Source organism: Manis javanica, chromosome 14 (assembly GCF_040802235.1).
Source record: "Manis javanica isolate MJ-LG chromosome 14, MJ_LKY, whole genome shotgun sequence".
In the NCBI taxonomy this organism is placed as follows: domain Eukaryota; kingdom Metazoa; phylum Chordata; class Mammalia; order Pholidota; family Manidae; genus Manis; species Manis javanica.
In genome coordinates this window covers 4,879,430-4,904,212 of record NC_133169.1, presented here as the reverse complement: position 1 = coordinate 4,904,212, position 24,783 = coordinate 4,879,430, and positions in this window count along the sequence as shown.

Genomic DNA, 24,783 nt, shown 5'->3' with positions numbered 1-24,783 from the left:
CCAGCTCTCAAGTCCTTTCCTCTTTCCTCTCCTAAGGGATACAGATCAAAGGTTTTCTCACTTCCACCTCCCCTTACGAGTTGGCGCTTCTTCAGGTGCCTTCTTCTGTTGACAGCTTTCATGCTTTGTGGTCCTTTTCATTCCAAGGACCTCTGTCTTTTTGGTGGAAAGACATTTAGCCATGAAGCCCCAGGAGGCTGAAATTCATGGGCAGTAGGAAGACGTAACCCCGGCTCAGACTCACGGCCCAGCAGGCACACTGGGGCTTATTCCTGCAGGGAAGGTTCAGCTTCCAGATGTTCCCCTCAGGGGGTTCTCTCAGCCCTTTGTATGGGTAGACAGGGAGGGCAGCATTGTGATGCACTAGCAAAGCAAGGGGGGGGGGCTTCTTTTTCTTCCTACGTGACTATTTCATTAGAAAATGTAATAGGTATCTCAGGAGTGCACGAGTCCGTGAATTGGAGATATTCACTGAGCATTGCATGGCCCCTACTCAGGGCTTTATGGTACACGTATGCTTTTGCGTGTGACCTCAACCCCATTTATGGCTGAGGTGTTGAGCTCTTTTGTAAGATATGGTGCCGATTGTTGGAACCCTCGGAGATCTCTTCAGCTCTAATCCCAAACATTGTTATTTATTATTTACATTTTACTAGATCTAATTCTCTCAAATTCAATTCAGTGAGTACATTTGAGCACCTACTAGGTACTGTGCGCTGTCCTGGCATCTGCAATTATTTTCATAAGTGTAATTCTATGTGGTTAGGTTTATGGTAAATAAGATTTTATAGGTAAGGTAGCAAATCTTGTGTATAAAGCTAAGACCCAATTGACAGGAGAGACAAACTAAAAATTCTTAATAACAGAACTCTATCTTCACAGTAATTAAGGTGAGAATTGTTTCATAAAAGAGTCCTAGAGTCAGACAGACATCATTTTGAATCTACGTCTGTCTCCAGAACTGTGGTTTTAGTCAATTTATGTCATATTCTTAACACTCAATATTCCTATCTATAAAGCTGAGACAATGCCAGTATCAAAACCTAAGGGTTAAAAGAATACATTGAAATCGCCTCTTGTCTGTTATATAAGGTTCCAGAAGTACAGATTAATTGTCTTCCTTCCATTTTATGTAGCCAAATTGGGAAAAGGAAGGATTTTTCCACTGTGGTAGGTGAATTTACCTACGCTCTGTACTTCGGAGCTTTCTGGTTGAGTGAGCGCAGAAAGAGAAGACCCTCAGGCATCTAGTCTTCCTGGGATGAAAAGGAGCGACGGGCTGGGTACCTCCCCTTGAGGTCACCAGCAGTGCCCTGCCGGAGCTGCTAGTCCTTCTCGCGGCACCGCAGCGCCCTTCAGACTGTCTCAGCCACCACAGTGCTGCGGTGAGAGCACGCCTCGTGCTCTGCCCCCAGGGCTGCAGGATGATTCTGAATTCACAGCTGGAGTGCTGCCCTGGGCCACTTGCCCACAGTGCCAACCCCACGCCCAGGTACTGGGTAACTCGGAGCATAGTGACTCCAGGAGAAAAAGAAGTGGATCGGCTCGCCCAGGGCTCTGCCGCAGCTCTCGGTGCAGCCCTGCTCCACCCTCACACCCTCAGCCACATCTTTCCATCTGTAGTCTGTGCACTCCGCCCTCACCAAAATTCTTGCACTAGAATTTCAGCGATGGCTTCTTTCATATTCCTAAGTCAGCGCCTTTTTTTTTAAGACTTATGTCCTGGAACAACAGATAGGAAACAGTTCTTGGCTTGATAATGTTAGCTTGGATAGAATCCAATGATAGAAGTAAACTTACAGCAAGAAAGAAGCCATTTAAACTACTAATACAATTAAAGGTACCTAGGAAGTACCTAAAATAGTGTTTAGTATGCATTAGGTCTTAATAAGGATTAGCTTTAGCTTACTACAAACCAGTTCATGTGTAGGCATTATGTAAATATATTTTCATAGGATCCTCATAACAATCTTCTAAGGGAGGCATTATCAAATCTATTTTACAGCTGAGGAAACAGGTTAGGAGAAATAAAATAATATGTTCAAAGCCATAGGGACAAGAAGTGACAGAGTCCAAATGTGAGCCCATGATTGCCTGGCTTCACAGCGGCCTCTAATTCACTGTGACCATCCACCTCAATCAAACATGTAAGACGTGCACACCTGTAAGTCACATCCAGCATATTAAAGAACCACCGAACAATGCATTACTGATGCACATGTTCCTTTCTTCCCCTGCCTATGAGAACTGCTAGGTTGGGATGTCATTTATCCACTTTGTGGAGTTGGATCGTCCTGCATGTGATGTGTTCCCAGGCACTTTGAGACTGTGCTGACCACACTGATTTTCGGTAGATGAGGCCCTTACCCGTCACTGTCCTTGATGGCATGCTTCCGTTCAGCCTCTGGAAGGATCGTGGGGAAAGAGGAGGGCCTATGAGAGGTTTGCTCAGTCAGGGGGTAAAACCATAGGGTTCCCTTTCCCTGCAGTTGGAGAATTCACCTAGTGTCCCGAACAAAGTTCTCCTCATAAAGCCCAAGGCATCTCCTTGCGTGTCTCCAGTGCTCTCAGCGGAAGGCCAGGATACATTTCGATTCCCATCTCAGAAGGTCTGGAAAGGCCTTTGCACAAATCTTCTGATACTGAGACAGAGCCTTTCAAGACAGGAACGCAATGGGATTCCTTCGGCCTGTCATGCACGTGCTGGACATAGACTATTATTTAGAATATCTGCACTTATGCTAATGAAAGTTAGGAGTCATGTGCTGGCATCATTTCTGTAAACCCAAATACTGACAGGTGGTGAGCAGTGGAGCCACGCAACGCTTGTCACCCAGTGTCTGAGTGGGAGGCGGAGGGGGGCAAAGATACGAGTGAGTGCTAGCACAGCCTCCCCTTTCCTGGTGTTGTTGAGTGACACTTGGATGTATCACTAAACATATAAAAATAGAAGCTCTGTGTCAGCCTTCTTGTACAGGGCGCTGTGCTGCAGTGTTTAAATCTGGATGCCAGTATGCCACTATCGTTATTTATAGAGGAGACTTGTAGTAACATTTTGAGAGCGACAAGAGAAAGAGGGAGAAAGAAAAGCACATACTGGGGGGGCAGGGTGCTCGGGATACTGCATTGCATTGATCGGACACTTACCTTGATCCTGGCTGAAATAATAATTCATCTCTGTGAGGAATGTACATTTTGCACAGCGCTTGTATTTACATTACCATTTTGGAGCCTCACAGAGACTCTTTGAGGTAGAAAGTTGCATTTCTCTTTCTACAGAAGCTCAGGGAGATCGACTCTGCTCACCATGTTGCTCAGCTGGCTGGTGGTAGGACTGGATCTCAATTTTGCATGTTCAAGATGCACTTATCCTTTCCTCCTATGAGGCACGCATTGTGTTCGTGTCCACAAACAACAGAGGAGGAAACTGAGCCATGGAGAGGAACTGAGAAGGCTAAGTCCTGGTGCAAGCATGGGGCATGTCGTAAATATGGGGCACCGTGCAAGGCATCCTTGGGGCCGCCGAAGACACAGCAATGAAAAAATAGATAAAAATGCATACCTTTGTGGAGCTAACATCCCAATGGTTGTGTTAGATGATCTTTATGATTCCATGGCTCTATGGTATAGATTGAGGTGTAGAGTTATCTCATCCCATTTGAATCATCATTTGGAAATAATAAACTGGTTCAAAAGTCATGAAACAATAAAACATGTATTACTTTGAAATTTCCAGCTAGCTTATTGAAACTTTCAGTTGTCTCTCAGATAAGACTATCGTGTAGATTCCCTAGTGGTTTGATGATAAATTTCCTGTTCTGTTCAAGTCAACACTATAGCTTAAAACATTTGTGTATGTGCTCAGTGAAAGTGAATGGGGTCTATAGGATCCCCATGGACCAGTAATGAAAATGTCTCAATAGACCCCTGCTAGCATGGCTTGCATTGAGCCAATAGCTAGGGCAGTCACACCCAAGCTTTCTGCCCCTTAGAATCATGCAGGAAGCTTAAAAAAGTACTAATTTCTCTGTCCTGCCCCAGTGGTTTTGGTATAAATGATCTCAAGTATGACTGGGATGTTTAAAAGGTGATTCTGATAGGATGACAAGTTGAGGGATCACTGAAGTAAGGTATGGCTAATGGGGTAAGAGCAGATGGTTGCTTGCCTACCCAACAGCCATTCCCAACCACTTTCTTCCTTCCAAAGAGAACCTCAGTTTTGTTTGGGTATTAAATGACCATGTGCACAAGACACACCATCCCACTTCAAAGGGGTGAATCACAGTTATTCCAAACCAACCATGTAATTGCATTCTCTCTGGCAATAATTAGTTTTGGGAGTAGTTATAGAAACCAGATCTAACCAATGGGATAGGTAAAATGTATATGGGGATTGGAGAGGATTGTGGGAAGCGTTTCTTTGCTATTGACAAGAGAGAACTCTGAGAGGAAATTGTCCTTTCCTTTTCTACCTCTGAATATTTTGAGATGTGGTGGCCACCCAGCACCCTTGGCGGGAGCCAGGCGAAGGGCCAGGGCTGCACGCCAACAATGGCCGGTGGAAGGTGTAAAGAGAATGGGCCTGGCTGGACTCATTGCCCTACAACGGCAATAGCAGCCTATCTCCTCACTTTCTGTTGTTTATCATTTAGGTGATTGTATTTGGTGTTTCTGAAACTTATACTCTAAAATTTAAATTTAAATTGCAGTCTAATTTAATCTGAGTTAAATCTAAATTTAAATTATATCTAAATCAAATCTAAATTTCAGTGTATAGCCTATAGGTCCTAAGTGACACACGAACTCTTAATTTTGGATTAAGTCTCATGAAGAACATAGTATAAGCTTTCCAGAGACAGAAATAATGACTGATACCAAACTTTAATACTACCCCTGAAGAGAAATCTATGGACATTGTGGGGAAAATTACAGTTTTTTTAGATTTCCATAACTCAAAAATTAGGGATTTATTTCAAATTTCCTATTTTTTCCTTTATGAATCTGCTTCAGACTTATATAAAATGTACTAAAATTATCCTTTTTTTCTGTGCCATTTAAAGTATTAATGAGTAGACCAGAGGCAGAACTACAGTGAAAATCCCTTAGGTATTAGTTAGATTATCAGTGACACAACATTGACATCATTATTGGAACTTCTTGAAAAGGGCCTGAGGGTTTTTTGGTACCAGGTCACAGGAGGGAGTTAGTGAGGGGCAAGTGGCAAAGGGTCCTTAATCTGCTTCCTAACAACTAACAAGAAGTGTCCAAGAGAAACGTTAAGTGGAGATTAAGTAGGGCCTCAGTCAGTTTTTGGGGGTGAGAGTCTACAAAGCCCATGTGATTTCAAATTCTGCTTTTCCCTTAAGGATTCTGTGATGCAATTTTCCATTTCCCATGGGATATTTCTATGAAGATGTTAATAGTTCTAAATAACATTTGTTAGGTGCTCACTGTGTGTCATCCATCATTCCAAGCTTTTACACACGCATAACCTCAAATAGTCCTCCCGGTTGCCCTCTGACGGCCACGAGTGTCAGGGACGTTAAGTGCCCTGTGAAACTGTGCACAGTAACTGGGTGGAAGTGTGCAGCTTGAAGCCGAGCGTGTGCTCTTAGCCACGGCACAATACTGTCTTGTATCCTCTGTGGAGAGTTGTAGAAAGAAGAAACTTGCTTTCTAGCTCTACCATTGACTACCTGGAATCTTCCTCACTGGGTCCCTGTGAAGACTGAATCATGCTCTTTGCAAACAGGAAGCCCTGGTCAAATGTAAACAGATTCTTCCAATATCTTGAACTTCCAGATCTGTTCAATGCACATTAATAGAGTCCTTACCCCGTGCCTGACCCTCTGCCAGGTTCTGGGAGCACAAAAACGTATCAGACGCGAGCGTTCTCTCCTTGTTTCTGCTGGATGCTGGCACACGGGGGGAAGCTACACGTCCCTTCCCAGACAGGCCTGGGGCTGTCCCCGCTCGGGCTGTGTGTCGCTGAGCCGTGCTAGTAAAAACCCGCCGAGAACGGATGCCCACAGCTCCCAGCTGCGTCATGTTAATGTAATCAGCAAGGAGCCTGCACACCTGACAGTAGTTCAGAATATGAGGCGAATGATTAAAGTTTAAAAGGTCGTATACCATTGTAATACCAAAAAGAAACTTTATGATTCATCATTCCTGATGTAATGTCATCTATTTAATAAAGCTGTATTTCAGTCACAGCTCATTTTTAATGGGCCTATTTAAGTAATGGCATTGGGTCGGATTTTTTGCCTTCCCTTTCAAGCTGAGAATGGTTTGTATGGAGTGTATTTGAAAAAACCACAGTAGTTAGGACTCGGATATTTACAATATAGCTCAGCTTTCAGCTGAGTGGGTATTATTCATGCCAGACCACTGTGCTTGGACTGAACTATCAGACAGGCACCCAAGCAGCTGGGTATGCTAATACACAAATAAACCACGTCTCCCATAATTGTGTGGATGGGAATTTGTATCACGGGCAAACATCGTTGTCTGTAAACTACTTCGATGAGTCCGAAGGCTTGATGCCCGGGGTGCCATTTCATTCAACCGAGGAAATGGAAGCCACTGGACCTGCTTGTCTTAGATCAGTGGTTCTTCCCTGGAGACAGGTTTTGCCCCTCAGGGGACACTTAATAATGTCTGGAAATGTTTTTTTAGTTGTCACAACTGCACGGGGTGGAAGGGGTGTCGTTCCTGGAATCAAGCGGGAGAAGCGAGGGATGCAGCCAAACACGCTGTGATACCCCGCTTCCCCCACCCCTAGAGAATTATTTGGCTCAAAATGTCAGTGATGGCGAAGCAAGAAACTTGGTTGCTTGGATGTGAGGTGGGATGTTGGGGGTGCAGAGGATCGGATCCTGCAGTGTAAGGCTGATGTCTCTTCTGGGAGATTCAAGGAAGCCTTGTGGGAAAGCAGTCAAGAAGGTTTGAACCCTCAAGTAAGAGGAAAGGAGAATAATTTTTGCAGCCTCCTGAGGGAGGAGGGTATGTCTGATCTCATTTCCCGGGTCCCGGTTTTTGTGGACCCAGGTCTCTCTTCCTAACTGAGTGTTTGGAAGCTGTTCCTCCTCATCCCTTAAGGCATCTTCGCACAGCAGGGGATCTCGCCTCAAGGTAAGGATGACGGAGCCGGAGGGGGTGTGATCTAGAATTTATAACAATGGTGAAGGTGGAAACATCGTAAAATGCTATGAGCTCAAACCTGATATTAAAGGAGGGACTGACCTCCAAGAAAGGAAATTAACTGTTGACGGTAACCAAGTAATCACGACCCTTTATAGCTGAACACATTTATTTTGCTATCTTTGTTCAGAATTGAAGAACAATAGATTCTGACTCACCCATCATTCTCCTGTCTAAATGCAGCACGCAAGTTAACATCTTTTCGTTTTCCTGATTTTTTTTGTTCTGATCCTGTTCTTGTTTTTTCCCACCCCTCATGTGCCCACACCAGATCTGTTTCCAAATATCATTCCACCAAAACCAAATTGCTCTTTGCCAGTTTTCGCCAATTTTTCTCAACGCATTCAACTTTTAACATTTTATTGGTAGAGGGGACTTGATTCCCACTCTGTGGCTTTCTGGTTTTGTCTTTGTGTCCCTATATATTATTCTTCTCGATTGTAGTAATTGCTCACTAAGGTTGGTTAGTTACTATGGCATAAAGTTCAATTTTTTTATTGAATCATAGTTGATAGACAATATTATATTGGTTTCAAGTATACAACACAGTGGTTCAACAGTTACCCATATTATTAAATCCTTACCCCAACTAGTGCAGTTATTATCTATCAACACAGGAAGATGTTACAGAATCACTGACTATATTCTCCATGCTGCACTTCCATCCCCATGACCAATTTATGATGGAGAGTTTTGTGTCTTTTTATCCCCCTCCCCCTCCCCTCCCCCCCACCCCCACCCCTCCCCTGTGGTAACCACCAGTTGCTTCTCAGTGTCTCTGAGTCTACTGCTGATAAACTTCAATTTATGATGATCTCTTAGGGTCATAAATGGAGAACTCCTGAAGATTTTCAGAAAGGTCAGGCATAAGGAAGGGTGGCCTGTCACTCATGCGACTCACTGAACTGGTTATACGTTGAACGCTCGATTTCTACCCCTTCAAATGTCCCTTTTCCCAAGTTTCCCCGTTTGAATAAAAGGGCTGTTTGACCCCATCTAGATGCTCAGGCCAAACTCCTTGGAGGCATTTGTGACTCCTTTTCTTCTTTTTCTTCCCACTAGTGATAATCCTATTGGATCTACCTTCAAATGGATCCATAAACCAACCATTTTTAAAAACTTCCACTGCTCGTGGAAGACCAAGCCACCATCACCTCTTGTTGAAATATTGCAATAAACTCTCAACTGGTGTCCCTGCTTCTGCCTGGCCTCCTTGTAGTCCACACTCAAAATGCAACCAGAGTGATGATTTTAAGGTGTTACTTCCTATCTTAAACTGTCTCCTCATCTCAGAAAAAATAAAATGCAAATCCTTAGCAAAACCTGCAAGACACTATTTAGTTTAGCATCTGCCCCTCTGATCTCAGCGTCCAGGGCTTCCCTTTGTTCTCCCTCCGTCTCTTCATTCCCCACGTGTCGGAGATGCTCTCACTTCAGGACGTTCACTTTCTGTTCCTTCTGCCCAGAACACTTTTCCACTACCCACATGTCACCTTACTGAGAAGCCTTCTCTCATCCTTCCATCTAAAGGGATACATTCTGTCTCCCATTCTTCCCTCATTTTACTTCTTAGCACTTATTGTCTGACAAGGTGTGCAAGTGTGTGTGTGTGTGTCTGTGTGTGCACAGATGTATGAGAGGGAGGGAGGGGACTCTGTGAAACTGTGGAGGCAGAATCTGTGCCTGCTTTGTTCGCTGCTCTAAGCTCAGCCCCTAAAATGGTGACCAGCACAGGGCAGGCACTCAGCACATAGTTTTTGAATGAATGAGTGGACACAGGAATCACAGATTTCCTTTTGTTGTGTAACTGCCCATCTGCCAGGCTGCTCACAAATTTTCAGCTTCACAGCGGGGATAGGGATGGGGTACGCCCAAATTTTCATGCTCAGTGGTTGTAACATTAACCTCCGATTCAGCATTTTTGGTGTTCAGTGTATCCGGGTCTCTGAGACTTAGAAGAGCTTCTTCTGTGGTAAGCCTTTCACTAATGTATTTATTCCCACGGATTGTCCTTCAGCTCTGCTCATGAACATGTATCTACTTTTATTCCTTGTTGTTATTTGCCTGAACTTCCTTGAGATTTTTAAAATATATTTGATGATTATGACCTTTAGGTGCCCTATTCAAGGTCAATTATGACATAACTTAATAACCTCAGAGGTGCCACCTCCGCGCCCCAATTCCTTGTACTGCCGTTCAGCACCGCTTTCTTGGTCTGCATGGAAGCATTCAAGCCTGTTTGAATCAGCAAAGGCTGACATAAAATAGCTTTACCACTAACTTTTTGTGAGCGTCTGTCACAAGTGCTTTACTAAAAGGCAGAGATATAAGATCCTTTGCCTTACTTTCTTCTGCTAATTTAAAATTACATTGTAAAACGCTATGAAGTTTGTCGGGTGTGATTTGTTCTTTAAATGCCCTTGTGGCTTAATCTTCATGAAATCCTTATTAGGATGTTGAACGATCCTCAAACAGGATTTTTCAAAAAGGCACAGAGGCAGGAGATGTTAACAACAGCATGTCTGAGGAACGGATTGGCAGGTATCTGGGATGAGCAGATACCCAGGCTCGGGGGGGACTGACAATGTTCACCTCCACGTTTTCACCTTGTTTAAAGTCTGTTTTGGACTGGTGTATAAGAAATTAAATGTTACTGATTTAATTTCTCCTCTTACTGATGGTGGCAGCCATACACATAATAGAAATATCTCAGAATCAGTCATTTCTCTTCTTGGAGGGTGCTAAGTATTTACACGAACCGCGTTTCTCATCCTCACACATATTTCTGTCTCCTTGGGGCGATGCAAGAAGACGGGCCATGGGATCAAGATTCAGAAGATCTTAATTCTGATTTTTTCTGTGAAGGACCAGAGAGTAAACACGGTCCTTCTTGCAACAACTCCACTTTGCTAATGTAGGGTGGAAGCAGCCAGGGTAAGTGACTGCCTGTGGCTATTTTCCAACAAAACCTTATTTACAAAAGGATACAGTAGGCCGGATTTGGTCCATGAGCTGTTATTTGCCAACTGCTACTTTCGGTAACCGATTTAGCTTATCTGGGCCTTGTTTTCTTTGTTTATTAAGTATGGGGGTTGAGCTAAAAAAAAGTTCAAGTTATAAAGTTATTTGCTCCTACATCCAGGGGCTCATCTACCAGGAATTGTTCGAGTGCTTGAACTCATGATATTCTGTAAGTCTCATTAGCCTCATCGGTGTATCTCATTTCTTATTTTTCAAGCTCCAATCAGGGAGGAAATCTTAAGCAGGAACTTCCTTTGAAATCCAAAGATGCGGTGGGCTCGGTCTCCCGATAAGTGTGTCAAACGTTGTAAGAGGCCAAGTAGAAGGTAGGCCAAAAAAATCTGCCTCTGCCATAAGGTGAAGAATTTCAGGACTCCTCAGGGATTGGGGCAAAGGGGTAATACAAGAGCCCCTGAACACTTTGTCCCATCCAACATCCCCTCCTTACTGCAGCTACCGCAGCCCCCACACCATCACCAGGCCAACCTCCGTCGTTCTCCAGGCAAACCGATCAACTTGAACTTCACCTGCTGCAGAGAAACATCCTTTGCAGACTTTTCTGAAGGTTGGATTCTGAGCACAAAACTGTAACTCAAAACCTTCCCTTTGTGGAGAAGGTGGGAGAACATAGCAGGAATTTTTCTCACCTGTCATTCATTTAGAACATAAATATCTTTGGAAATCAAAAGCACATAATGAGTTCAAACGTTGAAAAACTGTACATCCTTTATTCTTCTCTAATATGTTGTTTTAGTTAAGGGGCCACTTGGGAAACAGTCCTACTGGGAAACTGAGGAAATGTATTTATTATACTCAGACCTATGTTAAGCAACCAAATGCTGCTTCCATTCACATTATGCCGTATTTTTCAGTTTTCCAGACCCTTCCAACTAGAAAAAAAAAGTGTTTATGAAACATTTCCATAAAGGAAGAAGTTAGGACCTCTAGTGTGAACCTGTTTTGGTCATATAGGATTGGGTAGAGAAGAAGAAAAAGTGGTGTGGAGATGCCCAGATATATATTACAAATTGCCATTACTTTAGTATTTCCTATGTTCCAGGTATACTGCATGTACCCACCATTTAATCTTATGCTGATAAAGTAGTTTTTTTTTCTTATATTTTATAGATTGGGAAACTAAACCTTAGTGTTTGTCCAATATTGCAAAGATTTCAAATGACAGCAAGTTTTTAACCCCAAATCTATCTAAACTCTAAATAACTGTTTATACTGTCAGAGTTTCTAAAATGATTCTAGTGGGGGCTCGTCAGATTTATAAGAATCTGGTTTTCCAGTGGATGCCTGTTGTGTTATGGTTGTCTTTTTTGGTGGGAGGGGGTCTCAAGGACAGAGAATGTCATCAGTTTAACATGAGTAGGTGATGACTCTGATCTTCAGAGAAATGGTATCCTAGAATGTGCCCACTGCACAAGTATTGGGAAAGCAACTTTAAAAAATTTGGATACCATTAAAATGTTAAACTGAGTGAGTGAGGTGAGCAATCTCCCATACCCATGAGTGAATAAACTCACAGAGGTTGGGAAGCTTGTCCAGATCAATCTACTATGGATTAGAACCAGGACTGGACCCGTATCCTTTGATTCAATATCCCCTTGTTCTTTCCACTGAACCATAAACACGTATCTCTAGAATAAGGGATGGGAAAGAAGAATATTAGAAAAGCAAAGAAACCAAGAGTCCTGTCACTTTCTTAAGGTTGGGAGAGAGGGCAGCCTGGCACAGGCTTCCTGAGAGAGAGAGAAGGCCAGAGAAGAGTTCAGACTTGCCTTCAGCTGACTCTGTGAATTGTTCTCTATGCCTCAGTTTTGTATGTATTTTTAGTTTCGTTAAATCTTCAGTAAGGTTTAAAGGTTAGGTTAGGGATTATTAACTGATGACCTACAAACCAGATGGGGCTCACAAATGAGTTTTGTTTAGACTATATCATGTTTTATTTTTTACCCAGCCTTTTTGAGATGTGATTGACAGATAACATTTTGTAAGTTTAAGGGGTATGACGTGACGACTCAATACATGTATATAGTGCAAAACAACCACATTAGGATAGTTAGCGCCTCCATCGCCTCAACCTCACTGAATCACCATTTTGTTTTGGCAGTTAGAACATTTGAGACCCACCCCTTAGCGACTTTCAAGGATATAATACAGGATTGTTAGCGGCCTCGCAATGCTGTATATCAGATCCCCAGAATTTATGTATCCTTTGCCTGGAAGTGTGTACCCTTTGACCAGCTTCTCCCTATTTCCCCCATCCCCTGCAGCCTCTAATGGCTACTCTTCTCTATTCTGTTCCTAGAAGTTTGGTTTGTTTAGATTCCACATGTAAGTGAGAGCATACAGTATCTGCCTTTCTCTGTCTAATTTATTTCATTTAGCATAATAAGTGCTCGGGGACCATCCCTATTGTTGCAGATGACAGGATTTCCTTCCTTCTCATGGCTGAGTATATTCCACTGCATATAGATCACATCTTTTTTACCCATTCATCCATAAGTGACCACTTTTTTTTTCATATCTTGGTTATTGTGAATAATGACAACGAACATGTGAGGGAAAGTATCTCTTCAAGATCCTGACTTCATTTTCTTTGGCTGTGTATCCAGAAGTAGGGTTGCTGGATCTTACAGTAGTTTTTGTTTTTAAATTTTTTGACACACCTCCTGCATAGCAAAATGAAAAGGCAGTTTGTGGAATGGTAGACCGTATTTGCAAACCACCAATATGGTAATGGGTTCATATCTAAAACATAGAAGGAACTCATACAACTCAACAGCAAAAGAAATACTAAAAAATGGGCAAAGAACCTGAATAGATGCTTTTCCAAAGACCTAATGATGGCCAACAGATACGTGAAAAGATGCTCAGCATCACTGATCACGAGAGAAATGCAAATAAAAAATGCAATGAGATAGCACCTCACTCCTGTTAGAAGGGCTGTTATCAAAAAGGTAACAGATAAGAGTTGACAAGGATGTGGAGAAAAGGGAACCCTTGCGCACAGTGTTTTACTTCTCAAAAAATGCGGATGAGTTTAGAGGTAGAAGGCTCCCTCCACTCCTCAACATGCCCACCTGTCTTGTCCCCACTGGGCCCTTCACACATCTGTGTCATCTGCCTGGCCACTAGCAGTTCTTGGCCAGCAATCAAGGCTTTCTAAACAGCTGTTATGGCCTATCATTCTCTAATTTACCTGGTTAGTGAGAAAAGGTCTCCAGGCTAGATTCTAAGCCTAAGGCACCAGGAAGTTGGTCTCACAGGAAAAATATCCTCCTTATGAAGCAGAGAAAATCTGCTATGCACACACTAAAAGGTAGTCAGGTATTCTCTCCAACAGTGGAAATTTCCAAGACGGGAAGGGAAGGACAATGTTTCGAATGAAGTTGAAGCTAGGATGATGAGAAGGTGAATGGAATTATCCACACTGGATTTTGGCCAAGATTCAGGGCTCCCACCTGTACGAGTTAGGGTCACCAGACCAAGGCACTAATTGTAGTTTTCCTCTGATAAATGGGCCTCCTGCAAGCTCAGCAACCGAGCCCACCCTGGGCGGGTTTGACAGGATACTTTCCTTTGAGCTGCACTACTTGGCGAATATCCTCCGGAGAAGTTCCATTGCCATGAGTCAGGCCTGCTAACTTCAGGCAGTGGGTGCTTTTCATTTTCATCAGCTTTCTGTCAGTGCCCCCAAGTCTGATTAAAAGGCCAAAGTGCACCCTCCAAATTCTTGGGTTAGGAGCGCCTGTGGGTCTGTCCTATCTCACTTCTTTGGTTTGTGGAGATTTAGATGCATAAACTCCTTCAACCCTTACAACAAACTAATGAGGTAGGCAGGGGGCAGCTTTCATCTCCAGTGTAAAAGTCCATAAATTGGGACTCAGATAGTTTTAGAGCCACAACTCAAGCAGGTTTCCAAATTCCCTGCCTCTGGCGTTTCCACTGCACTTTGGCACAGGTAAGTGGTGGTGTTCTGAGGTTCCTGGCAGCAGGGGAAGCTGTGTCTCCTCAAAGTCAAGGCAACTGCAGTAATCTGAGCAAACACACAGTTAAACTGGTTACTGGGATTAGTAACCACTGCCACAGTATGTGACCTCTGGGTGCCTGGCATATCATGATCGGTCTTTCCTTGCCCTCTGTTGGTGATTTATACTATTAATGACCCAACTATCAATGCCAGAAACCTGGAGGCCATCATGTCCTCTTCCTTCTGGCACGGCATCTTGATGGTGGCTGAGTTCTGTGGAGTCACCTCCTCTTATCTCTTAACACCGTCTCCTTCTCTCCGCTCCCCTGATAGTGCCTTAATATCTCACCTGGTGTGATGGTCTCTCAGCTGGCCTGTGTGGCTCCAGGCTGGGAGTTCTACAGTCATTCCATTTGTGACTTCTTTCTTGATCCTCCTTTCCCCTCCCCGGTAGAATGGACCCCTGCGTAATCGTTTCTCCCACGGAACCCTGTACAGTCAGGACAGCTGTGACATTTTAGTTCACATGTTACCTTTGCATATCTGTCTCCCCCAAAAGACTATGAGCAACTTGAGAAAAGGGTCCCCAGCTTATTTCTCGTCGCATCCTCATTGGCTAGCTCTCTGTCTGGAGATAGTAAGCATGCACACCTCGTGTGATAAATAAACAAGCAAATACTTAAAATGCCCTGCTCTATTTCAGAAACTCTGAGAGATGTGAGAATAAAGTCACTGCCGCTGTGGAGTTTATTAGTCTAGTGCTGACATTTAAGCAGATAACCATGATCCAGTTTGATAAGTGTTTTAACAGAAGCATGATCCTGTGGGAAGCCTCGCTGAGAGATGGAGCCTGTCTTTCTTCCTACCCTTTGCCCGGAGGGAAGAAACCCACAGGGCATCTTCTTGGTAGTCCCTTAGCTGCCTTCTCTGCCCCCACTTCGCTGCTCTACGCTATCTGTCACTAGTTGAGCAGGAGCATTTCTCTGGAACATCGGCATCTACTTTGCTGAAACCCATTAATTCTGAGCTTTAACACCCTCGGTCAGAAATAGCTGAGAACCTTATGGAGAAATAAGAAAAGCAGACTGTCTGGCCACAGTCACGGGGAAGATATTAATATCCCTTTCATGGGTAGCTCTCTCTCTCCATCCTTTTCCCTACTGCTTACACCCCACCCCACTGCCAAAATACGTGTTTTCCAAGAATCTATGACAAGAGATTTGAAAGTAAATCAAAACTTGAACAGAGGGTCAACGAAAAAGGATAAAACTGCCACTTATATGTGTCTAAGGCAGTAAAAGGGGCAGCTTGTCATATTATTTACAGTCTCCACAAAGACAAGGCCCTTGTTGCTCAGACAAAGCCCTGAGCTTGTTAATTGCCTGCAGGTCTGTCCTGGGTTCTCCACTGTTGATGCGGAGGCAGGGAGAGGGTTAACTCTCTCCTTCCTTCTTTCACTTTCTTTCGCTCTGTTTCTTTTTTTTTTTTCCTTCCAAGAGAGTTTTTCGGGGCGGGAGGAAGGGTTTGTTAAGCCTCCAGATTTCTCTGCATTATGTCCAGGTGGCTTGACGTGTGAACAGACGAAAAGATTAAAATCACCGAGGAAATCGCTCTGTCTGAGCCCAGGTCACGACGCCTCTCAGTGACCCAGCGACCCAAATGCTATCTGTCAACTTGTCCTTCCTGCGACTCTTCACCCCATGCTCCGTGGCTGTTACTCCAGGACAAAAAAAAAAAAAAAAAAGAAGCAGGACTTGGAAGGGATGGGGAGGGGAGGGAGAGAGGGAGGAAGCGGGGATAAAATACCGCCTTATTACTAAGGCTCTGCGATGCAGGTCAACTGCAGGGCGCGGGAGCCTTTTCACAAACCAAATATTTTTTCCAGACCCTCCTTCCCAGGGTTCCCCCTGTGTCTACGGAAACCCTCGGCTCCTTCAGGCCACATTGTAGGAACTGGTCCCCCAACAAACTAGGTCCTAGAGAGTCCACGGAGGATGGAGGTTTTCTAATTTTCGAAAATCTTTCCACAAAACCAGTTTTGCCTTTGCTTGGCTTCTTGATGACGAGGAACGTGTCACCAAGCCTCCCCCTGGCCCCCAGGCACGGTTAGAGTTAGGTGGCTTATTTTGGGGGAAAAAGGTGAGGTTGGGTGAGATGAGGGAACAGTCGCCGTGCAGATAATTTTACAATGTTGAGCACTCAGAGGATGAGCCTGCTTATTAAGAGCCTGGGCTGGAAGCAGATGGGGAATTTAGATGCTGCCGACAGCAAAAAGAGGCTGTCCCTTCCGCAACGGCGCTAGATTGAACCATAGGAAGTTACTTTTTTTTTTTTCAGGTCAGAAAAGTTAAATATTGGCAATGCCATATGGTTCAAACGAATTCACCTAACCATAATAAGTTAGAGAAATATCAAAAACAGCTTCTTTCGAAGAAGTGGTTTTGTGTCTTGCTTCTCTAGTATCTTGACTGTAAGTAGACAGAAGTGCCTTTTGTCTAACAGGGTAACTAACTCAGCCCTGGGGACCCACTTCTATATTGAAATATAAGAGAAGATCGAAGACACGTGGCACATTTTTTTAAACAGACCTCCAATTTTTTTCTGAGACCTTGACATGGGATGTTTGAAAAATATATCACTTTAAGCAGTCGCCACATGAAAATTCAAGACTTTGTTAAAGTTTCAGATGCTGAGGAGTGCATAGCAGTAAATGTTTATATGTTCTTTCACTTGATACCCTTTTCTGTTCCAGAAGCCCACCCAGGATACCACAATGGGTTTAGCTGTTATGTCTCTTCAGGTGTCTCTTGAGTCTGCCATTTTCTGAGACTTTTCCTGTTTTTGATGACCTTCACATTCCTGAGTATTGATCAGGTGTTTTGTAGGATCTTTTGCATACCCTTTTGTGTGTTTTTAACTTGTTTAATGTGAGAAACATTTCTTTAAGTCATCCCTGTTTTTTTCAGAAGCATTATTTTCAATGACTACATAATATTCCACAGATAACTGATATTTAGAGTTTTTACTAATGAAAACAAAATGGCTTTCTTAGTATGTTTCTTGGATGGTGACTGGAGATTGACACGGGAGAGACAACATTCACTGGGGAAAAATACGTAGTTAATCAGTATATTCTGGCAGGGATAATTCTGACACTCCTGTTTGACCCAGTGTGGTATGTAAGTGTGAGCATACATGTACACATGGGAAGACATAATCCAGGGACAAATTGTCCTTAAATCAGACCCTAACTACTTGCTCATCACCATTATTCTCCTTCCTTGCCTTCTAATATCAAGATTATGGAGTGCCGGAGTCACAAAGGGAGATGATTAGGGTTTAAGGGGAAGACAGGTGGCAGCCCCTTCCCTGGGGTTTGCACAGGCTTTCAGTCTGTGGGAGAGAAGTCACCGGCTCATTTGGGTAGCCGTGTTTACTCTTGACACCCGAGGTGACTCAGTGGTGGAGATGCTGGTTCACTTTGGAGTTAAAGACTTGCAAACCCCTGGTTTAAAACACCCCCGCCTGACTGGGTTTACATCATCACTGCCGTCCGCCCAGTTTCCTCGTCTGACGGTGATCCGCGATGGCCCGCTCTTTTTCACGTTGCATGGTCGTTTGGCAAGTTTATTTCCTAAATATATCTTCTGTCTCTCATCTCATCATTTTCATCTCAGCTGTGTTTGTTCTAACTGCCATCGTCTCTTTCCTGGATTATTTTAATAGATTTCTGATTGGTTCCTCCTTCTCTCTCTAGGGGCAGGGTTTTGTTTCTCAAGGTTGTCCTTTCTCCATATGTATGAATATGTGTGTGTATATATATATATATATTACACACACACACACACACACTGGGTCTTCTGCCTGCCTTAGGACTGTTTTCTTTGCTGCTGTCGCTCAGATTCTGAACTTGCTCTCTATGTGACCTTGGGCAGATGATGACCTAACCTTTCTGTATCTCGGTTTTCTCATCCATACAGTGAGGACCAGAGTACCTCTCTGACAAGTCATTGGATTTAAATGCGACAATTAATGTAAAATTCTTAGAGCAGAGCCTTGCCTGGAATGAGCACTCAATAAATGCCACCTATTACTCCTAGTGCTTCTCCTTCCAGATAAAGTCTAAACTTCTTGTTGTGGGACTGAAATCTCAGCCATGGGTCTGTTGTCTCCCTCAGCCTGGTGTTTTCTCTGTCCTGACGTTGCTTCTGACCTTCCTCTGCCTGAAATCTCCATTCCCTACTTCTCCCTCTCCCAATGCTTCAACCAGTTTTTGATGAGCAGATTAAAATACCTCCTTTCTGTTACTTTCTCCAGGTATAGCAGCTCATAATTCCTTGTGAGTAGCTTTTCCTACCAGATAACAATTATCACCTAGACTTTATGGATGAGGCTCAAGGCAGGTAAGTCATCTTTCCCACACCTCACAGCTCAAAATAGTAATGAAGGTCAGACTCAGGTGCAGTATTTCTGGCCCTGTGTTTTTCCTCTCCATTACCTACCTTCCACTTTGGGGTAACTCACAGAGCTGTCCTGGACAGGAGAACGGCCTTTAATAGCTTTGGGGTCTGCCTTAATTCAACTGGTCACTGGTCCAAGTGTTCTACCTTTATTTTGGGACAGTGTGGCAGGAATTGAGAAGGGAGATGTCTGTTTCTTGATCTAGAAAATGAAAGTACTAGAGCCATTTTCCTCTGAGGTCTTCCTGCTGTAAGATTCTGTGATACAGCCATACAGCCTGATATAAAAGTGGAGATTGCTTCAGATTTGTTTGAGCTTCTGCCTCACCACCTTTTCTTTGTCATTACCTGGCTCTCCTCTCTTATTCTCAATCTTAAATAAGGGGTTTAAACCTCCGGAGATTTGAAGAGACACTTCTAGAGGCAGATCATGTCAATAATCTCACCTAATTCCCACTAGAACCGTTCGGTCCCCTGCCGCTCTGATATTTACAAACCTCCTGTTCTCACTGCAGATTCAGCCTTAGGTCATTCCAAGGCCACTTCACACCCTGCTGGTGTTTATCTGGCTCAAAGAATCAATGCATAGATCTTCTTTGTTCTTCCGAGTGAATTCAAGTGCCAGCCCTCCAGATCTGATAGTAGGAAAGCCTTACCTTTTCACTCCGTTGCTGCATTCTCTGTCAAGCTCCCCTCAGGACCCAGTGATAACACTAATTACAATTTCTAATTTAAAAGGGACTCTTGCATGAAGGCCTCTGTGCCAAGACAGAGTTTCTTTCTTAAGAGGGAAGAGTATCTCCTGATTAAGTCATGGAGCAAAGAAGTGGCTAAGTTTCTTTCCACACCTGGTCCGGCCAGGTAACAGGTGGGGGGCACAGGAATTGTGGACACAGATGCTGCCCTCCACTGGAGGGAAATCTGCACATCTGTTTTCTGAAATCTCTTCTCAGACCATTCCTACCACAAGTACCTCTTGGTCTAAGTGTCTAGAGCATGTCTGTTTCAGCTCCTCTTACTCCATTTTCTTAAATAATATTAGAGTGGGTAGGATTTCAGCAAAGAAATCTTTGAATCAAGTCACTGTTTTGTCCTTTTTAAATTATATAACTTTTAGACATTCACTCAGCATCTCTGAATCTGAATCTTAGTTTTTTTTTGTGTTTAAAATGAAGATGGTAAAAATCCAAAGTTATCGGACTGTTGTAAGCACAGTGTTAAACTAGTGAAATTATTGTCCCATACATTTTATAGCTTCACTGAGGTCAATCATTAAATACCATGTACTGTTCTTTAGAGTCCAAATACAATGACTTCTTCGAAGAAAAAGTTAAAGAAATACAGCTATTGCTCAAAAGGATCTTTGCTATTTTCTTTTTAACCTAGGCTAGTTGGTGCACTGGAAACCATTGGACTGTTCAGTCAAGTCCATAGCCTGGTACAAATCTAAGTAAAATACAAGAGAAATATTATTTCCAAGAGGACAGTTCATTTCTTCCCTATTTTCATTTTCATTAGTTTCTCTTCTTTCGTGCTTCGTTTTCCAGCTCCTTCATTTCTCCCTGTTCTCTCCAGGTCACTGAGGCACCACCCTGCTCTCACCCTCCTGCACCTTTCTACCTATCAAATCAGAAGGGTTCAATAAACCAAAAACAGAAGGATTGCCAGAAAACTGAAGGTGGCAAAATACTCCACAAAAAAAGGGTTAATGGACAGTAGTTAGAAAAAAAATGTGTCTCTAAACGCAAGACAACAAATTACTAAAGTCTTTCCACCAAAGGGTAATCAGCGATCTTTACTTTCCCATAGATTAGCTCATTTAATTCTCATAAAAATCTATGAGAAGCTTCTAGGTCCATAGGATAATGGCAGCAGCCTAAATTAGAATCTCTCCACATAGTTTCAAAAACAAATAGACAGATGAACAGGGAGAGCAAATAAAATCACCCATATCTTGCTTTGCAACATAACATAAAGACAAAGAACTTTGCAAACTTTAATGTACAACTAATTGGGAAAACAAGCAGAGAGAGCAGAGAAGAGAGGAGAATGAGGCAGGGTAGAATCAGAGAACATCATTTAAAGCTGACAGGCAGAGTAGTCAAAACTAAGTAAGGAAAAAAGAGACTGGCTGTTACATAAAGGCACGGGTACGAGGCAGCAACCTGGTCATGAATACAAGCTTTCCTAATTAACAAAAGAAACCAAAAATTGAAACACAAGTAAGAAAGAGAGAAAAAAGAAGAGACCACATAGCACAAGTCACTTTATAGTGAAATTATATAATGAACACAGTAAAATAATTGATAGAGCTGAACATATCAATCATAGTAATAAATGCAAATATGCTTAACTGAAGAACCAAATCATTTTCAAATCGACTCACAAAGCGAAACCAACTGTATGTGGTATAAATAAGATGCAACTAAAACAAGGTGGTGCAGAATGCCTAAAAATAAGGAATTAAGCAAAGTGTGCCAGGCGAATGCAAAGAGAATGAAAGCAGGGCTGTGGCTGTGCTAACCAACAAGGCAGAATTCAGGACAAAAAAATAAATAAAAGGCAAGGCAAGGAAGAAAATTTATGAAGGCAAATTACACATTCCACAGCAGAGATGAGATAGAAACTTAACGCACACCAGCCACCCGCCTAAAGCAGAAACTGCAGGAACTGCAAAGAGACAGACACAGACAAACAGGAGACGCGGGCACACCACGCTCAGGCCGAGAAAGGGAAAGTGGGTGAAAAATAAGAGGACACAAACAACACAATAAAGAAGAGGAATCTATTTGCATCCTGATAATAAAGAATAAATCGTATTTCCTAATGCACATTGGATATTTATGATCACTTACAAATTCACCACATTCGAAACAGTGATCAGAGGACATTTTAAAGTCTTAAAAACTATATTATCAATAAGTGGGCAACAAAAATATAAATTAGACACCTAACCGAAAAATTTGGAATACAGAATAGGTCATCTAATAAAGAGGTCAACAGAGAGGAAATAAGAATAAAAGCAGGAATTAATGAAGTGAAAAAAGAAAAATGGCCATATCAGTAAGTAAATATTTACTTATAAAAATAAAATAAGCAATCACTAGCTAATCAATCAAGAAAAAAAGGGAAGATTTTATATAGGAAGAGGGTGGGAGAAAAACCACAAACACACAAGATGAAAAATGACAGAAAAATTACAATCAAAACAGGAGATTTAAATAATGCAAAAGTGAAAAATTTTCTAGGAAAACATATTTTCTCATAATACCCAGAAACGAAAACAGACCAGTATTTATAGAAGTGGAAAATTACCAAAGACTTACTATTCACTCCCCACATCTCACAAACACAGCAGGTCAAGATGATGTCACAGGGGAATTCTACGGAAATTTCAAAGTCCAGGTTGTCCTATTTGTACAAAAGCATAGAAAAAGAAGGAAATCATCCAAATCCTTCTGACAAAAAGAATGTAACATTAATAACAAAAGTTGATTTAAAAAAAACACTTAGCTTAAATTTAGAGATAAATCAAACTTACAAATATTGATGGAGTAGTCCAAAATAAATATGAACACAGTTCCCAACAGCACAGTAAGAAAACAATATATCAGCACAAAATAGAGTTTATACCAGAGAGATATAAGGAAGTCCATTAATGTATTTCACCTTTTTATTAGTTTTATGGATAAATGTAATGTGTACATTTTCATTCATGCTGAAAAAGCCTTTGTAAGATTTAACTCACATTCCCAATAAAAACACATAATTAAGGTAATCAATTAGTATTTTCTTAACATGATAAAAGATAAATACCTCTCTGAAACCCTGGCATCTATATAATGGAAAACACTGAACTCTTCTTTCTAAAGTCTGGTACCAGGCAAGGATGGCCGTTTGATTATCCTTCACTATAGAACTGGAGCTCTTAGATCACAAATTTGACAAAAACACCAAATATGTCTGTTTGCAGATATTATGATATGGCTCTGTATCTTGAAAACCCATGACAATTCATAGAAATAAAATACAAATAATTTAAAAATTAGTAAAGTTGTAGAATATTAATATATAAAAAGCAAAGTCTTGATATACTACACTAGCAGAATGGATAAAAATTATGATGATCCTAATTGATACAGAAAAAGCAATAAGATTCAATACTCCATGATAAAGGCAGTAAACAAACTAGGAATAGAAGGAAATTACCTCAACATAGTAAAGGCCATTTATGAAAGACCCGCAGCTAACATCATCCTCAATGATGAAAGACTAAAAGCTTTTCCTCTGAGATTAGGAACAAGCCAAGGTTGTTCACTCTCATCACTTCTACTCAACATAGTACTGGAAGTTCTAGCTAGAACAGCTAGTCATGAAAAGGAAAAAAAGGCATACAAATTAAAAAGGAAGAATTAAAATTATCTCTGTTTGCAGAAGACATGATCTTATATGCAGAAAATCCTGAAGATCACACACACGAAAAACTTTAAAACTAATGAACAAATTCAGCCAAGCTGCAGAATATAAAATCAATGCACAAAAATCAGTTGTATTTCTATACACTAAGAATGAAAAATCAGGAAAGGAAATTAAGAAAGCAAATCCATTTATGATAATATCAAAAAATTAAAGCACTTAGAAATAAACTTTACCAAGGAGGTGGGAGACTTAAATACTAAAAACTACAAAATACTGATGAAAGAAAGTAAAGAAGTCACCAAGAAATGGAAAGATATACTATGTTCGTGTATTGGAAGATAATACTGTAAAGATGTCAATACTACTCAAGAGATCTACAGTCAAAGGAAACTCTATCAAAATTGTAATTGCAATTTTTGCAGAAACAGAGAAAAAAGTTATCCTGAAATTCACATGGGATCTGAAAGGACCCCCAAATAGCCAAAATAATTTTGAAAATGAAGAAAAAAGTCGGAGTACTCATGCATCCTCATTTCAAAACATATTACAAAGCTATCATGATCAAAACTGTGGCACGGCCATAGAGACAGATTCACAGACCAATGGAATAGAATAGAGTCCAGAAACTCCCTTTAACAAGGATTCTAAGACCACTCATCAGGGAAGGACTGTCTGTTCAACAAATTGTGCTGGGAATACTGGATATCCACATGCAAGATCAAGTTGGAGCCTTATTTTACACCATATACAAAAACTAAGTCAAAATGGATTAAAGACCTAAATGTAAGACTCAGAACTAAAAATCCTAGAATAAAATAAGGGAAAAGCTTTATGACATTGAATTTGGCAAAAAAACAAAAATAGACAAAAGGGACTATATAAAACTTTAAAAACTTGTTTCTCAAAGGACACAATCAACAGAGTGAAAAGACAATTTCGGGAATGGGAAAAAATATTTGCAAATTATGTGATAAGGGGTTAATATTTAAAATATATAAAGAACTCCTATAACTTAAGAACCAAAGTTCAAATAACCTTATTAAAAGATGGGCAGAGGACTTTAATAGATACTTCTACAAAGATGCTACAGCTAGCCAACAAGCATATGAAAAGATTCATAGAAAATATTTGTCATGTAAAATACAAATCAAAACCACAATGTGATATCGCTTCACCCCTTTGGAATGGCTATTCTCAAAATAACAATAACAAGAAACAGGAAAAAAAAGTGTTAGTAGGAATGTGGAAAAGCTGGAACCCTTGAACACTGTTGGAATTTTTAAATGTTGAAACTGCTATGGAAACAGTATGGCAGTTCTTCAAGTAGTTGAAACTAGACTTTAATATGATTTAGCAATTCAATTTCTGGAAATACATATCCAAAAGGTCTGAAAGCAGGTTCTTAAAGAGATTTGCACACACATGTTCCTAGCAAAACTACTCACATATCCAAGAGATGGAAGCAACACAGATATCTATCAATGGATGACCAGATAAACAAAATGTGTTATAGACACACAGTGTGATACTGTTCATTCTTTAAAAGGAAGGAAATCCTATCACATGCTACAATATGGATAAACTTGGAGGACATTTTACTAAGTGAAATAAGCTAGTCACAAAAGGAGAAATACTGTCTGATTGCACTTAGATGCTATGTCTAAAATAGTCAATTTCATAGATTCAGAAAGTCAAACA